The sequence below is a fragment of the Megalopta genalis genome, chromosome 10 (genome assembly GCF_051020955.1).
Source record: "Megalopta genalis isolate 19385.01 chromosome 10, iyMegGena1_principal, whole genome shotgun sequence".
NCBI classification, from domain to species: domain Eukaryota; kingdom Metazoa; phylum Arthropoda; class Insecta; order Hymenoptera; family Halictidae; genus Megalopta; species Megalopta genalis.
This window is the reverse complement of record NC_135022.1, coordinates 7076613-7095394: the sequence shown is the minus strand read 5'-3', so window position 1 is coordinate 7095394 and position 18782 is coordinate 7076613. Positions and strand designations below refer to the sequence as shown.

The 18782-nt window shown below is 35.6% G+C and overlaps 1 long non-coding RNA gene across 1 annotated transcript in view; it reads left to right on the top strand.

The window, feature by feature from the left end:
* The first annotated feature begins 6240 nt into the window (after nucleotides 1-6240).
* Nucleotides 6241-18782, top strand: part of LOC143260114 (uncharacterized) — a 29753-nt gene continuing 17211 nt past the window's right edge. The window contains exon 1 of the long non-coding RNA XR_013034200.1: nucleotides 6241-6373. This is a non-coding gene — a long non-coding RNA (uncharacterized LOC143260114). The remainder of the gene's footprint in view (nucleotides 6374-18782) is intronic.

Below are 18782 nucleotides of genomic sequence, written 5' to 3'. Positions count from 1 at the left end.
ACATTCCTCCTGTTGAACATGATTACTATAAAAACTTGACAACAAATCGAAATGACGAATCCTCACATCCAGCTGATGAAGAAGACATTATTTATAATATTTCTGATGAATTAATTACAAATAATATAATATAACAGAACTGTGAACATTCATGTTTATGCAAAAGCTGTAATAAAAATATATAATAACTAACTTTTTCTGTAATAAAAAACTTAAAAATTTAAAGACTGAATTTAACTTTACTACTTTTTTTCAGTTGCCAAATTGATTAACTCCACCAGTCACATAAAAGCTGTAACATTACTGACGATTATTTTTTGGCTATTCTTTCTTATTAATTTTATACAGCGTCAGATGAAAGCTATATCTGCATTTATGCACTCTACATTATATGTGTGAATCTATATTATAACAGGAATTTTAGAAAACAATGTACATCGTTTCATCGCGTTTCTCAACTTTTTCTTTTATGGAGTTAAGCGATATGTGCACTGAACGGTTCATTTACTGAGCCTTTTCTAGTTATCATCTGCACACTCATCTAATTACTATATGTCAATCTCTGTGCACTGATCTAATCACTATAAAGAGTGCTAGGTAAATACTAAAGTTCGAAAATTGTATGAGCTTTGGGTATCATAATTTATTACACATGTTCAGTACAATCACGTATAGCGTATACACATTTCACGGACAAAAAAAGTAATCTTAAATGTAACACGTAGTTTGCTATAAGAGGGCTCAGTCTAGACTGTTTTTCTGCAATTTGGTAGAGTTTTTTGAATATAATAATTTATTTTTTTGTTTTGTGGAAAACATGATTTTTGTATTTTTTTTATCTTTATTTGCAAAGTGATTAGTAAGTCTTTTAACAAAATCAGGAAAGAAGGAAATTCTGCGGCTGGAAGAAAAAACACTGAATGTCACATGTTTTCACTTTCGAGATGTTTGTCCTTTAAAGTTCTTACAGAAACCAATTCCTTTCTTGGTTTTCCATTTATTGAGCTTATCGTATTTGCATAAACTGAAATTTCTTGAAATTGTAACATGTTGCGGTATTCTCTACAGTCACTGAATTATGCCGCGAGATCTAGGACGCTCGGAGCGTGGGCTGAGTCGAATGGTGCCGGCCCTGAGCAACGGCGAGTGCGCGTAGGGTTTGTGCGTCGTGCCGAGCCGTGAGTCTGGGGAGTGGGGAATGCCTCGTTTCTGGCTGAGGAAGCGATCTGCCGAGAACGAGGATCACTGTCGCGTAGACCGTAGCGTTGGGTATTTGGAAGAAATAAGTGTAACTGTGACAATTCGAGCCGAGATTAATTCATACGAAATGAAGGAAGATAGCCGCTAAAGACCATAGGGCAGCAGGCGAAATAATAAAGGACAGTGCTGGCAACAACTGGCAGCGACCGTTCCAAAGATATGGCAAGACTAGTGACCGGCCAGAAGCCGCATTCGTAACTGGGAATTTCTGATCAGTTTTTCGGTAAGTCTCATTATCAGTACGAATTTCTTCATTTACATTTCAATGGCTCGGACACCTTCTCTCGGATGGGCTAATTATTCGCCAGTGCAAATTATTACACGCCACGTGCGTTACGCATATGGCGTCTCGAGAAAGCTTGCGAAACTGGAAGCACGTGTCTTCCACGTGGGCAATCGGTTCTTGCGGATATATGGCGTCGCGGCCATATTTATTTATATTAATATTCGGACAACTTTTAAAACGCCATAACTTGCTTAGAACTGGACTGAACAACTTGAATTTTGTTATTGCTTAGAATGATTAAAGAAAATAATATATGACGAAATATATATAACGATGATTTAAGAAATGCATTTCGTAGATCTCGGTAATTTATATGCATGTTGAAAATTTCAGCGGAATCGGTTGACTTTGGTATAAGCGGTAAACAATTAAAGATCGCAAAAATCGCAGTTTTGTCCTGATTTTTAATATTTCTGTCCAATAATTGTGAGAAAGTTGCTGTTTTAAAATTTGTTTAATGCTCGTAACTATGACCTTGCGTTAACTGATTTCGATGAAATTTTCGGCATGCATGTAACTTATCGAGATCTACAATTCCTAATATATTTTCTTTGCAATATGTAAGCTTATTTTCTAATAAAATGTCGCTTTATGGGCATGTCTTGTATTTATTTCTTTATTTCTAGATATCTGAAACTGTTTCTTAAGTTGTTTAATGTAAGTATTGTATAACATACTGTATAGCGTACCTGATTATACATTCACTTCAGATTGATCCTCTATAACTTGAGATATTATTTTATTGTCGTTAAGAATATGAAATCCTTTATCATTTCCATCATTTTTAATCACATTTTCTACATCGCACTCTACGCAGTGCGAAATGCACCTTGAGACATTATACATATAACTTTGTGATTACGGTTTGTTCGCTATCTGATCTTTCATGCAAAGATGAATTACTTTCACCCACTTTTAGAGGTTGTTATTCATTTTTATTCCTGTATTCGTGTTTGCTGCATCATCTTCTTTGCATTTTAATGTTATCTTTATAATTTTTTTATGATATATACAGTAAATCTACCAATGTTATATTTACGAGACAAGAAATTAATTGTTTCTGAAGCGTCTATTAATTTCAAATTTTTCTTCAATACAAAGCACCACTCTTTTTCTCTTTTCGTTTGATTTGTGTGAAGACGTAATGAGAATATAGTTTCTGGACGAATCACATAGATACAAGTAACTGAATTAAATCGTTACTTATCTTACATTCTATGCAGGAAGACTATGCTAGAATTTCTAACTAAGAAACAAAAACAGTGTGTTGTATAATGGGTATGTCGCGTAGACTGGAGTTGGATAAGAGGAGCATCGTTCCTGACATCCAATTGTTGGTAACGGGTTACTATGTTGGATAAACACAGTCCAGATAAACGGTGTTTTACTAGTTCTTGTACTAGTTGTTCTGTCATTAGTATTTATTTAAGATTGATGTCGTTTTTAAATCTCTATTTTATACGATTTTAAGATTTGTTTATAGTATGTATTTTTTTTTGTTGCAACTTGAATGTCCGAATTATATATAATATATATTATATATTATCAAATATTTCAAGATTTAATGAAAAGTATTTGTTTAATATAATGTTTTACAAGTAGTGTATAAACAAGGATTCGGACCTGGACAAACTAATCTAAATTGGAATCGAAATTGCGTAGGAACCGTATTTTATTAGGCTTCCCTCAATTTATTTTCTTTATTACATCACCGCCCAATGCTTCATCCTGTAGCAAATGATAAAATGTCATGGTTAATAGTAAATCAAAGACCTATGCATATAAACTGTGAATCGTTTAATAGAGTTCGATGATGTACCTGCGCTGTTGTCTGTTTTTGAGTTGAAGTAAATTACCTCTCAGATGTTATACCAACAGAACTTTTATGATTTTCATTATTTTTATCGGTTTCTTTGCTTTTGTTACATGCTCCACTGCCATTAGCTTTATCTGTTTTTTCCGCTTCTTCTTCATCGTTACTACTACTGACAATAACTATTATCTCGTCATTATTGAAGGGTTTTACCGGTCTATTAGCAAATAATGTTTGCATCTATAAAATAGCATGCGATTATCCAATCTGTCAAATCTGATAGTATATTATCATTTTTAAATGAGTTTGTTTGCAAGTATACATATACTTCTGTCTTTTCTTTTTGTGCTTCCTCCTTTCTCTTATCACAATAATTTTTAATTTCTTTCCTGATATTTCCAATATCTGCAGTTGTTTCAGTAGTTTCCAAACATAGCACAAGTTCTTTTATTTCACGACTATATGTAAAGAATTAATTGTAACAATACAATCGAGCTTATAATGGCAAATCAATATTTTGAAATATTACATTGTATATGCTTGACCTCTGTAGGTTATTAAAAGCGTTAGTGTTATTTTTGTTAACAAATTTACCTAATGCTTTATTTAGATCATTCACTGTTAGTATTGTTCATAGGTTTTTATTTTCAACCAAACTGGTGTCCTTTTAGTTTTGCTTGTATGTGGTTTCCACAAAACCTTAATTCTCCTAGTTAAAAAACCAAACACAAATTTTACCTTCGAGCACCTTGTAGAATATCGCAATTTTTGTTTACCTCAGTATAGCTCATAATGTCAGTCGTATCCTGGAGTACTTACCGGAACTTCTTGTTTTACAGAATACAATTAATTCGTGAGAATTAGCAACTTTATCACAATATTTCTGTGCCAATCTAAAATACACATATTACTTGTATTCGTTAATATACTAATAGAATCTTACCTGGTCGAATCGAACCGTTCTTTATCTTTCAAGTAAATTACTTTCAATCGAATATACGGCAAGACCGGTTGCTTCGGATGATTTGACAATTGTTCCGCGGTACTAGGAATCAATTCATTTTCTATGCGTCGGTCGACGATATTAAAAACTGATTCTGATAGCAATCTATCATTGTTACTTTTTATATTTGTATCATTAAGGACCAGAGTGTCAAACACAAATGGTCTAACGGTTTTTAATTTCAATTTCTTCAACTTAAACTTATTACCGTTTACGCTAAGTATGACAATGTGTTTGGCCTTTGATTCGCCTTCGCATAAAGAAATCGCAATCTGTAAGTGCGTTTCTTAAGCAGTAGTTTCTTATTTTTCATGCATCATAATTAATAAATAAATCTAAAAATATACCTGTTTGAGAAATGTAGTATTGTCTTTTAGAGTTAAACACGTGTGTGATACAACATTCCTATTCCCCTCCCCACACGACAAAGTCAACAAAAGAGGGAAGGTGGGCTTCCGAAGTATATCCACGTTTAAGACATGGTGCACGTTTTTTATGTAAAACAAACAAATTAAAGCATTTCACCTATGAATGAAAATCATTTGCAATAAAAAAAAATGGAAAGACCTCTCAATACATATATGGATCTCATAAGTTCACCTTAAAATCGTTCAACATCCGTATTAATTTATCATCGTTCATGCAGCTTAAACCAAAAATTGCAACATGGGTATTACCCATTTTTATCATCAGTGGAGGAATGATCATTTTAGGGGTGGCTGTCCATTTTCCAAAATAATTTATGAAACCAGACACAGACAACAAGTCCATTTGGCCCATTTATTCCACAACCTATAATTTTGATTATAATTACTAATGGCTGAATCAATGTTGAAAAATCACTGTACTTAAACTATTGATATTATATTTCTTACTTGGATGGTCGTTTTTCCCGTGAATGGAAAATATTAGCATGTCAATATTAAAATTTGGATCCTAAAAATTTACAGTTTTAAAGGTACAGTGTGGGAATGTTAATTCTGGCTCGCTCAAAAATTGGATGTTAATTGCTCTGATGAAAAAACAATCATTAATATTTGTCGTACTTCAAATACCATCTTATATTGATATTATCATATCTTGCTAACCTGGGACCCATACAGTATTTATTTAACAATTCCATACATTTTAATTCATCAGAAGTTGTTGGTTTCGCATCGTGAAATAAATCTCCACAATGAAATATAAGGTCTACATTTTTTTCCTTGCTACATTGAAGTATTTCTTCAAAAGTATTAATGCTCTCATCCGATGACTCTCCTGCTTGTATAAATTAATTATTTGCAGTATATATGTGCGTGTGTTGCTGTCAATGGTCATGATGCTACCACTGAGTAACCACATCAATGGCCTTGCCATTTTTTAATTACTGTAATGTCTCCAGTTACATTTCGAAATATGTATTCTTCGATGCATTCTCGGCATCGACTAGCGTTTGATGTTTCCAGGATTACAGAACCATATCCTTCACAATGACAATCTGCCTCACTTCTGTGGTTTCCTGCGATGATATGCCAGCAGCCTTCAGGAAATAATTCTCTTTCTTCTGCTGCCACTCGAGACCAACATTTTTCACACAATTTGTATTCTTCAGCTTCAAACACGAGTTGCATTTTCCTTATACATTGGCATATTAAGAGATCCTCGTGCACCTCTGGATAATCAGCGGGATTTACTTCATCCTGAAAGTGATTCCAATTTTTAATTTGTGTCGGACGAACTATCGAAGACGAAGGAGTGTTTTAATTTATCCTGATGTTTCGCGATTAGGTGTCCGGTCGCATCTGTTTTTAAAATTGCATTATTTATATCCGACATCTACTATCTCGTATGGCCCGATGTAACATGGATCGAATTTACTTGTTTCAGGTTCTTTTTACACATGAACGTATTACTCCACCATAAGTTATGTCGGATTAGCTCACTTATCGTAATTCCCGAAGATTAATTCGTGGGGTGTGAAATTCGTAGCTTCGTGGACGGAGGTATTTATATGAAATCATGGCAAATGGTAAGTAGAGGTCCCATTCTTCATATGACTCGATGTATTGTTTTAGATGTTCTGTTAATACAATATATGGCTCCTTTTTAACGATCCATCTCGGCAACATGTAGCATTAGTTTCCCAAGAAACTAGTGTTTTCATCTATCGAAATGGATTTTGGTGTCTCACGTATTGCAATGAAATGACTCGCGGACGCGTCAGCTATTATCATGGCTTTAATATCTGATAAAGCAACTGCTAACCAATACTTTTTTAAATTGTCTCGCATAGTTAAAATGTAGCGATTTCCATTGATTGTTTTTGGAAGTAGTCCAAATGTGTCGATGGCAAGTTCGTCAAAAGGTTCCAGAGATGTGTCCGTAATAATCACGGGTTGACGGGTTTTGTTCTGATAAGTGAACGAATGAATTCTTGTGAATCTTTTCTCATTTCGGGGCAGTGATATTTTTCTTTTAACCCTTTCGGTACGGAGGACCTGGCCGCGGTTATACATTCGTGGAACGAGGAAGTTTTTCGCAAGAGTGGTTGCTCTGTCCGACAGCGTAAACCGCGAAAACATGTTTTGCGGCATTCATAGAAATCTCGAGCGTGATTGACACTAAACTTTTCATTCGGACCGCGACATCGGTGACTGACGCGGAATTTAACGTGTTTGAAAAACATTTCTAAAATGTTTATACTGCTTAGTCGTAACCTAAACCAATCCTCGGCAGAAAACCGATTTCGACGGTATCTTATCTCGCCGATCAGACGGAAGGACAGACAACAAAACAGGCATGGCGCTTAACGTTTTAAAATCATATCTTTTTCTTTACAGTACATTAATTAAAGTAAATGGCATTGATATAAATAATATGGTCCAATATTACAAAATTAAAATAAATAACAAAATTAATAGTGTAACATAATAAATAATAAAACTAATAGTGAAATATAATCAACGACAAAACTAATAGTGTAACTTGGTGTAATAGTTTTCGAAACAAGGGGAAACGCGCAAGCCCACATTACATTGTTCGCACTGATACTTGGATTCACGTCTCACACCACCAGCCGCACATACAACACATCTTCGTTTTCGATCTTTTTTCCCCGACTGATATATCGAAGGAAAATGTCCCCCTGTGAGCCGATGATATTCATGATTCTTGTGTTATTTTTCTAATATTTCCTTAATCAACTGAAGGTGAAATTTCGCCATTGGGATTTGTTTTTTTGTGGTGTGCTTATATAGGCAGTATGCGTTTTGGGCTTTAGAACAATTTCATTTTTTCTTGACTTCTTAGGTACTTCTGCAAATTCTGCGGTTTGGATAGTGAAAAGCATATAAAATTTCTTTCTATCAAACCATTTCATTGCAAACAGATTTTCAGATGAGCGGAACACTGCCTTTCCTTTTTTCAATTTATCAGTTATTTTAAGCATCTCTTTCCGTCTTCTTTGCACAGTGCCACAAGCGTTCGTACTTTTTTCGTGGGGTAGGTTGAACAATATGGGACTGGAAAACCAGTTATCCAGATAAATACAATAGTCTTAGTTGCCAACCCAATGGCCTTTGTTTAGAAAAGGTTGCAAAAGCGACATTACAAAGTTCCCTGGCTTTCCAATATATTGATATTCGGTAGCTACAGTAGCACTAGCCCCACAATAAATGATTATATCTTGGATATAATCCGTCTTGCAGTCACAAAGTGGGAATGATTTTATACCAAACCTACTCCTTTTCGAGGGAATATATTGTTTAAATGAGAGACGGCCTTTGTAGAGGAGTAGACTTTCGTCTATACATAACCGCTGGTATGGCTGAAATGCATTGATAAAAAGATGTTCGTAGCATTTCCACTACTTCATTTATTTTGTATAAACGATCAGCAGTGCGACCGACTATGTCCGTAAAATGCAACACTTTCAATAATGAAAAGTAGCGATCTCTACTCATAATTTGACTGAATATATCGCTTCGGAGAAGCTTATCTTTAGACCAATATTCATTTAAGGATAGCTTTTTGGTTCGCGTCATTAATAACGACGCAGCAATAAAACAATATAATTCATCCACTTCCATCCCTTCTGAACCCTTCTGTCGACACCAGTAATTGTTTGTTTTTTCCACAATAAATTTAACTAAATCTTCAGAAAAAAGTAGTCTGAAGTAATCCAAAATTCTCGACGAACGATTTAAATTGTTCCCAACTACTCCCGAATGATGTGGCGTAACATCATGAATTTTTGGACTGAGCTTCTTTGATGTCCATTTGATGCTAGAAGGAGTATCAATTCGTACTTCAGGCTCTTCTGCTTCTTCAGATTCTGAGGTGCTAAGTACACGTGCTCGATTGTTCCTCCTTTTGCGAAATGCTAAATTATATTGATTTTCTTCATCAGAATCTCTTTTGGAATCAATGATTTCTTTTATTCATTGTTCTCCTTTCAAGCGTTTTACACTCATCCTGAAGGGAACTAAATTCAAATTGTAAGTTATACATTAAAAAAATTAACGATATAAGCAAACATTCCAATTTGTTTTTCGTAGCTTATCTATATATTATAAAACATATATAATTAAGGCACGCTGTTGACTGTTACTAATTATATATTATAATGGAACGATTAGAACAGCCGGGAATTTTAAACACAGAATAGTAAAGTAATGTGTACTATAGAGAGTAATCATACCCACATAACTTTCCGTTGGTGCTGTTCACGGTGTCCACATAAAGTGCCCACATAACTTTCCGTGGATGCCGCCAATAGGCGGCGGTAGTACCGAAAGGGTTAATTGATTTAAGGTTTCCGTTACACCCTTGTGACCTGCGATTAATCTACTGCAAGCTTCTCCTATTAATTTTCATCGAATTTCATCTGCTGGTGTGACAATGTTATTCGTGTTCGTAGGTTGTGGCAAAACTGGGCTAATATCTGGTTCGTCTCCATCAGTTGAACTGCTGTTCTCCTGGGATTTAGATTCGCAATCAGGTATAGACTAAGTTATACTTGGTTCACTGATCTTGGCAGGTGAGATTATTGGTAGATGTAATGGCGTAGATGAGGCTCCTGGGAGATTGTAGATGAGTGGTGTTTGCATCATTGTTTCTTCTAATCTTGGCTTCGCTGTTATCACAGTTTCATCTATTGAATTGCGTTTGCAAAAGATGCTTGGGTCGTCGATTTGGTTATTTGGATATTTGGACGTTTGGCTCTCATCGAGAGTGTGGGTTGTGGATGTCTTAAATGAATTTAACGCTGTCTTAAATTCCCACGTTTTCGACGTTATGTTCGACGTTCTTTTCCTGTGGCTGAATGATTATTCTTGAGCGAATTTAAAGTACGTGAAAGATAAGCTATGAAAAATATGTCAGGAATGTTCTTCGTATGTCACACTTCCAGTGAGCATTTTCTATGACTTCAATCAACTTTCTACTTGACATTATTAAAACCCCAGAGTAACCATGAGAAGAAAATAAAATAAAACATTTGTCTACAAACTCCTATTAAAATTTGGACGAAACACGCAATAGAAATTACAAAAATATTAGTTTGTATAATTGCCTAAGTATTCTCCATGTTTTTTATTATGTTGACTTATATGACTAGACATTTTCGGAATAATAGAGAATGTTACCTTTCATCTTTTGTAATACACTGGTTTACACTAACCGATGATTTTCGAAAAAGGATTTCATAATTTTGGTATTTTAAATAATGTTGTACACATAATAAATCATCTCATAGGTGTACTTTAAAAGTAGCTGAAAAAATTCTTTTTAATGATAATATAATAATTTAAATCTCTGTAGTTTCGGGAAAATACTCTTTATATTATACTATGTTGTAATACCACATAGTGTTTGTTTTAATTAGTTTTATTTAATCTGATCTTATTTTTATTAATAAATATTTAGCGTTATTTATGAAACTTACATTTATAGGATAGTAATGCATAAATGCCAGCTGAAAACGTGATCATTTTCTTATATCATTATACTCGAGGTAGGAAAGTTAATTCTTAATTCTATCAATTCAAACGAATTCTGCAGTATTTATGGAGTATTTTTTGTTTCCAATAGATCATTTTGGACATATGTTGCACAATGTAGTCATCGAGACGAGTTTTTATATTTTTTCGATCGGATGTACAATTTACACATTTTTGTCCCGATGTCGCGTTCAGTTATGGTTCGTGAAAGAAATTATTCGTAATAAGACTTAATTCTGTTTGTACTATGCACAGTATTGAACTATAAGAATTATACATATATCTGTTTGAACTGTTCAAACGAACACGGTAACATACAGTGTATTTGTATGTATGATAATAAGTTTGCTCGAAAAAATTTGAACGCAAATTGTTATATTAATTTTAATGTACAATTCATAACTCCTACTATCGTATAGTTTAAAGCTAACGAGAAGACTTTTGCGACGAACATGCCCGCACTGTTTATAGTCATCTCCTCGTCAAATCTGAATAGTGCATATAGCGGCTTGAGTACGAATCATGCATAATTAAAGTGTGGATAGTAAAGTATTATTATACTACTTTCATGCTTACTATAGCGAAGACAACCTGCAAAATTGACATCACTTTTTTCATCACTTTTTTAAATCGTGGGTTTAAACATCAATGTAGAGTATTATCAGAATCTGAATCATAATGTTTTATGTGAAATATTATATAATAGAATGAACCATCTACATCTCACAGTTGTATGTATTTACGTAACCGGAGGATGAAGTTTTGGAAATATGTAGTACCCGGGAAGGCTCATAAAGTGCAGAAATAAGTTAAATGTTCGACAATTTCCAAAATTACTAGTTTATTATTCTTCTCAAATTTCCAAATATGTTGCAAATGTATCTTTTCGTTGGGAAGGATGAATTGGAGGAAGGATTGGAAGGATGAATTGGATAGTGGACTGTATGGTAAAAAACGCTGGTGTAATAACGCTAAATATGTTTTAACCAATAAGATTCGTACAGAGGAGGTTATAGATGATATACAATAGAATGATGAAATGTGACGATGTGTCGTGAAGGTCATGAATGATACGATTAAGCGATCAATTTATGGCTACAAAGCTGTATCGAAATTTGCAAGCGCAATCGGTTGTAGCGAAGCTAGGCTGCAAGCGCAAAAGTATTACAAGCGTAACGTGAATCGCGTGCACAATAGCAGAGAAGAATTACAAGCGTAACTATATGTATCTACGTAACAGTAGCTGCTAACTCATGACAAATGAAAACTAACCACGGTCGCGGTGTGAGGGCCTATTTATTTCGTTGTGAATATTGAAAACTAAGCAGAACTGAATGTTCGTTACAGTGTACGATGGCAATGCCCTAACGAACAACGTTGCATGGGAAACGACGGAAAATAAATAATGGTCGCGCTAGAATTCTTATGCATCGATCCAAGTGATACCAGTAAAGAGGAGGTAATCGACTGGCGATTTAAAATTGATCGATTTGATTTTAGACACACGAGACTATTTTCTTCAGCGTACTGGATCTGTATTGGAAAATTTATAGTTGGGTCGGGTTGTTGCTTGACAAATTTCCAATATTCGGAATCAGCAACGGAATCGCCAACATCTAATTTCACCACAAATGAAGAGTTGCATTAAATGGAACATTCAGATTGAGAATACTCCATTTTTTATTACTGCAGAGCTGTGCATTCTTGGTAGTTTGCAGGTCATTTCTTGTACTCTACGCGCCCGAAATAACTAAATGAGTTTCTGTAGTGGTTATGATATAGAGGAAGAAAAGCAGTGCAACACCCACTCTTATGTTATTCATCGAAACCAAATTATTCGAAATGCATTAATGATACTACTGCAGCTTGGTTTCAGTAGTCGAAGAAAACTATGGCTGGGCTATTAATTATCTCATATCTTTCGATATTGGAGCGATGCTTCCCTAAGTATTAATTATAGGTAAATATAGCCATTTTCAAAGCATGTTCACAACTATCAATCTCAATTTCCAAAGTATTTGGAAATTTGGTTCCATAATTTCAAATAGTGTGATATACATAACCAGAAATGTAACCTGCAGTGGATACATTCTCAATAAACGGGCAACAAATATTAATCACATAATGAAAAATACCAAGATTGCACGATTCCTACTAAACATTCAAGTGGAAATTTAGAAAGCAGGAATTTGTTTGCTTGAAGATTTACGGCTTTAATCGTCACCAAAAACCGATTGGATCAATATGGAGATTGAGTGATGCAGTTTTCATGTCAAGATTCACGTCAGTGTTCAGCAGATATCTAGAAGACTGGTTCTTCTGCTTGAGACTTTGTATGGCGCGATTGCGGAAGTAATCAACAAGAAAAGGAAGACTACATTGATCTGAATTTCGATGTACTTTTGGAGCAAGGATTTGAGATTTGATGTTGGATCTTTCATACCGAACTTTCCTGAATTTGGTTAACAGTCTGAAACATTTACTTCTCGGGGTGAACAGGATCGGAAGTGATTGTGCGAAGTCGTGTATATTATCTATGAATCAAATTGTGCAGTAATGGCACTAAACGTCATGTAGAAGCAAACTTGAAATCTGAATCGGTAATTTTTATTTACACGTCATTATTTGCTGTTGCTTTCCATTAGTTAAAAACTTGCAACCATGTTTGGATAACAAGCAATACAGCTTCAGAGGATTGATTGCCTTGCTACTTATTTCTACATTCAAATCCTACTGTCACTAGAGATATTGCTTTCTTGAGTACGTTGATCAATTTACCGTCTGCTTCCGATTCTGACACGATTAAATCAAATACTCTAGATTTATAAAAATCCATGTTTATATGATCAATTTGGAACATTCATTCGATGAAATTGATAATGCAGATTTTCTAGTTGTAGCAAATTTTGCGAGGATATAACCTTGTTGTCTATTAAGTAAGCTAGAGTAGGTATGTCGAATCTTTTCGAGCAAACTCAAGCATTTATAGTATTACAGAGTTAATGCAATTAATAAACTTATTCCTGAGGTTTTTCATAGTAGTGTTATTGGTTTAAATAGGTCTATGATTTATATCGAACAGTATTTATCGCAGTTATTCTTGTGAAATGGAATCGCGTTGTATATTATGTGTTTGAGTACGAACGCTGTGTATTTCGAACCTGCAATTTGGTACTATCACTGATTGTGAGACACTGCATTGGTTTAGGTTGAAGTACGGAAAAGACTCGGCCAGGAAAGTAATTTTTCATTCTTATTGGAGGTTTTGTAAACGTTTTTAAAAAAGACAGAAATGGTAAATGTTTATTGTTTACATAACAGTGCAATAGATTTCTCGCAATATTTTGGGTCGTAACATTCCAATTTCAAAAAATCCTTCTCGCTAACATTGTTTCTATGTGAAATGAAGTTATTTGCATAATTTGGGCTTGATCGAGTTTCGGAAATGCGTTCGAGACTAGTTTCGGAATGACAATATTTTTTAAGTAATTTTGACATTTTCGAATTTTGTGAACCTCATAGATTATTTAAAACATTATATTTTATTTAGGACAGTAATTTAAATTGTTAGAATATTCAAAAATCTTATTTCTCTATAATCAAAAATAATAAATTATCTTTGATATAATTAATCAAGTTAATGCGAATGAACTCCTGGGGCGAATTTTACTTCTCTATTATATCGTATTCTATAGATGCTATTTTTATCGTTGCTATATAGGATGCTCTTTTCTACTGGTACGTTTCGAAATGTGGTTCTGATGTTTTCATGACACTCAACAACTATCTGCTACCATCACGGAAGTTGTCGAGTCGTCTCATCGGATACAGATAACGGCTTTGATTGTGGTAGGCTTCAGCGAGGTTCGTCGTGATTTGGTAGAATGACATCATCCATTGGTTCGTTGAATTCCAAGAAATTTCTGAGAATTTACCTTGTCTTGGTACTGGAATTTTAAAGTCTAATGAACATTCGTTGATACGTAATACATATGTGGCATTATTGTTAATTGTACCGTTATTTGTTAATTAAATTTAGATCTTACATGTGCAATTTTCAATTTGTTAGTGTGTACTATACGTAGATTACCTCCAATTAGTATTTCTATTCGGCAAGATTTCTACAACTTTGTGTGGACTACTATATTGGTTACAAAATTTTCCTATTTTAGACTCTTTCATAAGTTAAATTAAATCTAATGGTTCATAAACTTCTTTAATTTGCAAATTTGAATTTTGTCGTCGTTTTCTATTTAACATTTCATCATGATTTTTAGGACTAGAATTTATTATATCGTTCGTCGATAATTGTTCGACAGGGATTTCAGGTTGTGACGGTGCTTCTTGAGCTTCGGGAGTTGGGATGCGTAGATTATCTTCTCTTTGAAGATAATCAATATTATCGTTTTGATAATCTTGAGAAGACAGATTGACATCGAAAGTTAATGGTTCGCTATTGTGTTCGTCGCGGCCTAAATCATTTTGCGGGATATTTTCGGAGGGAACGTTCTTTACGGCAGACTTTTGAATGTCGTTCGCGCTGAAATTTTCGAGGAACTTTACATCGCGCGCGATTTCTACCCGTTTTGCATCCTTATTTCATATTCGATATCCCTTCGAACATTCGGAATACCCGACGAAAGTCCCCTTTCGCGAAGGTGGTTCAAACTTCCCTTTATTCGGATCGTTATTTAGAAAGTAGTAAAGCCTCTCAAAAGGAGATTTTCTGGCTGTAGCTCTTGACGGACATCGATTACGAATATGATTCGCCGTCGATACGGCTTCTGCCCAATAAGATCGCGGTAGACCGGATTGCGCGATTAGACATCTCGCCGTTTCTACTATCGTCCGATTCTTCCACTCGGCTACCCCGTTTTGCTGTGGATTGTATGCGACCGATAACCTACGTTTAATCACGTTATCGCTTAAGAACTTATCAAACCGCGAATTTATATACTCCTTCCCATTATCCGATTGTAGGAATTTCATCTTGCGACCGGTCTGATTTTATATATAGTTCTTGAATTCTCGGAACGCATCAAATACTTGGTCCTTTGACCTTATAAACCGAACTTCGCACCACCTAGAATAATCGTCAATGAACGTGACGAAATATCTGTTACCTGCGTGTGAGTGCGTTCGCATGGGGCCGCAGACATCGCTGTGAATTATTTCTAAGACTTCCGTCGCACGCTTCGATTGTTCCGCAAACGGCGTTTGCGTCATCTTATTTTCGATACAAATTTCGCAACACAATGTCCGTTTAAAATCTTCAACGTTGCCACTCGGTATGATGCACTTCCGCCTCGCTTCCAGTAGATCCTGTTGATTTAAATGTCCAAGCCGCCTGTGCCATATCTCGAGCTCGTTGTTCCGTTGCGACTTCGCTGCGTCCTCGTCTGCTGCCATGGCCCTGTGTGTGGACCCTTTTTTCGTCACGTAATATAGGCCATTTTTACGAATGGCGGTCAAATTGTTATTGCCTTTACCATCGATGACTTTGGCTTGATCTTTTGTGAAAAGCACTCTGTATCCACGATCCGTTATTTTCCCGACCGATAACAGGTTCGTTCTTAGGTCCGGTACTTGCAGAGCGTCTTCTAGCGTCAAGTTCTTTTCTGAACCCCTTTCATCGATAACTACGCGCAAAGTTCCACTCGCGTTAATGTTTGTCGACGCATTGTTTGCAAGATTTAATTTTCCATGCAGCCTTTTGTCGATATATTCGAAGCTATTTAGATCCTTGCACAGGTGAGGCGTGCTGCCACTATCCGTCGCTCACCCCGTTATTCACTCGTGTTATTTCGCATTTTTGCCCGAATTCCGACGTTGTGTAGAAGGAGATATCGCTGCTAGCACCTTTAGCCGAGTGTCTCGTGTTTCTACCCTTGCGGCACTCGGATGCTATATGGCCGAATTTCCGACATCGAAAACATTTCGGTTTTGAGCGGTCGTCATCGGTATATTTTCCGCAGCTCTGTTATAATTATTTTTCCCATAATTTGGTCTTACACGTCTTCCGGCAACCATAGCGTTAGGCACTGTGTCACACGATTCATTTTTGCGTGCGTCGCTTTCTTCGATGATCTTAATTCGAAGAGTATCGGGAGGTGGCAACTCATCACGCGACTCAATTGCACAGCGTAAAATTTCGAAACTCTGTGGCAAACTATACAGCAACAAAATTGCCAGCAAATCTGCGTTGATATCCACGTCCATTTCGTGTAGTTTGTCGACAGCATCAAAGAATTTCCTGAGGTGTTCGCGAACATCTTCGCCCTCGTTCATGCGCGTAGCTTTACGCGCAGGCCCCCGTGATTGATAGATCTGCTCGAGTTTCCGCCATACCTCGTTCGATGTTCTACAATCCTTTATTTGTTTTAATTCCGACGGATTGATCGACAGTATTATATCAGATTTTGTCTTTTTTTTTTTTTTTAAAGTAAGTTTATTTTTCTCATTTCAGTCATAATATACAGAGAATAATCCTACTTAAAAATACTTTTAACATTAATAATAAAAATTTTGATAGCCATTAGTTATCAATTTGGATAAACTCTATAGCTAGCTATGGTAATATGATATGTTTTAGGCACGTTATTAGGGCGAGAGATTTATATGCTATCAGTCTTGTATCGTTAGTTGTTAGTAAAAGAAAAGGAAGAGTCTTAAAAAAACTTTTACCATCTATCTTAAATATGACTTAGGCTAATTAAAACATAAATAAATAAGGCAGTAGGTGTGGGGTGAGGAGTTGGGATGGGTGGGTTAGGGTTCGGAGGATCTATTTACAAGGGAACTTAAAACTAATGTTGCTGTTAAGCATTTTGCGCTATTTAAGGATTGTATACAGGTCTTAAGACAATCACTGATAATAACTAATGACCTTTGTTTTTCCGGAACTTAGTCTATTTTTTCACTTTTTACGGGTTCTTCTGCGGAGTTCGTCAATGTGCCTGGCGTCGTTAGCTAGCTAGGAGTAATCTTTGTTTAGTCTATCCCTGTCCATTTTGTCCTTGATAGAGAGTGCTGTTGAGTAGTTGGATTGTTATCGTATGTATTTGTTGTCGTCTGGATTGATTTTCTTATTAGCGGAGTGTCTATTCCTATGGTAGATTATGGGTAAGTTATGTTGATCTTGGATTATTCCATTATGGTCACAGAAGAGGAACAGCTCTGGGGGTATGTAACCTGAGCTTAACTTGTTGGGGGTCGTCTCTTCTTCCGTTTTCATTGTGTCTATTATTATTTGATTTTTGGTGTGGCCAATCCTGCTGAAGTAATTTCGGGTGAGTTTTAAGTTGAAGCAGTCTATTCTTGGTATATCAGCTTTTGTGTATATTTTAATGTTACTGATTCTTTTGGTGTAATTTGATTCAGCTGTTCTATATCGGCCGAGGCATGATCTTTCAAATCTTCTTATTTTTTCTATAATTGTTGGCCCGGTGTTCCAGAATATGGGTGCGGCATACGTTAATATGGGTCTAACTAATAGCTGGTAGCAAATAAGTTTGGCTTTGGTGGAAAGATTTTTGTTGTAGAAAAGTCTAGAGTTAGCTTTGAAGGTTCTTCTGGCTTTGTCCAGTTGCGTAATGTGGTGTTTGTTCAGTCTTAGTAGATGATCCAGTTGTACTCCTAGATATTTTACTAGCTTTTTGGGGGGGATTTCAACAGTTTCGTTAGTGTGAATGTTTTTAGCTGTGATTGTTGCTTTTTCTATCTTTACTACGTTTGAGTATTTGATTTGTTTTACCGGTCTGCGGAAGAATATTAGCTCACTTTTGGTGGGATTAATTTTCAAGTTCCAGTTTTTATAGTAGTCAGTGATGTGGTTTAATGTCATTTGTAGTGAGTTTTTGATTTGTCCTACGTCCGTGTCAGCTTTGTAGATTATTAAGTCGTCCGCGTAGGCAATCGAGTGTAGTCTGTCTACGGTGTTGAGTCCGAATTCGTTTATAACTTCGCTATTATAAATGTTGAAGAGTATTGGTGATGTTACTGTTCCTTGTTGTAGGCCTTCTGAGATTTTGAATGTGGTGGTAGACATTTTCGTTCCGTCCCATATGCGGAACGTTTTTCCTTTGGTCATATTTGCTATTAGTAGGATTAGTCCTGCTGGAAATTGGTATTTGTCTAGTTTATGAATTAGCCCATTATGCCAAACTGAATAGAATGCTTTTTCAAGGTCTAGCAATATTGCCCCCACTGTCAGTCCGTTGTGTAGGTAATTGTTGAGGTCAGAAGTTAATTTGTGAATTGCGTGTGTGGTAGAAAGTTTATTCTTAAATCCGAATTGGTTATCTGGTATAATATTGTGTTCAAATGTTCGTAGTGAGACTAATGGGTCTGTAGCTTTGTGGCTCTTCTGGGTTTTTACCTTTTTTTAGTATCGGTAGGATTTTAGCTTGTTTCCATCTGTTTGGGTAATAGGCGTGGTCA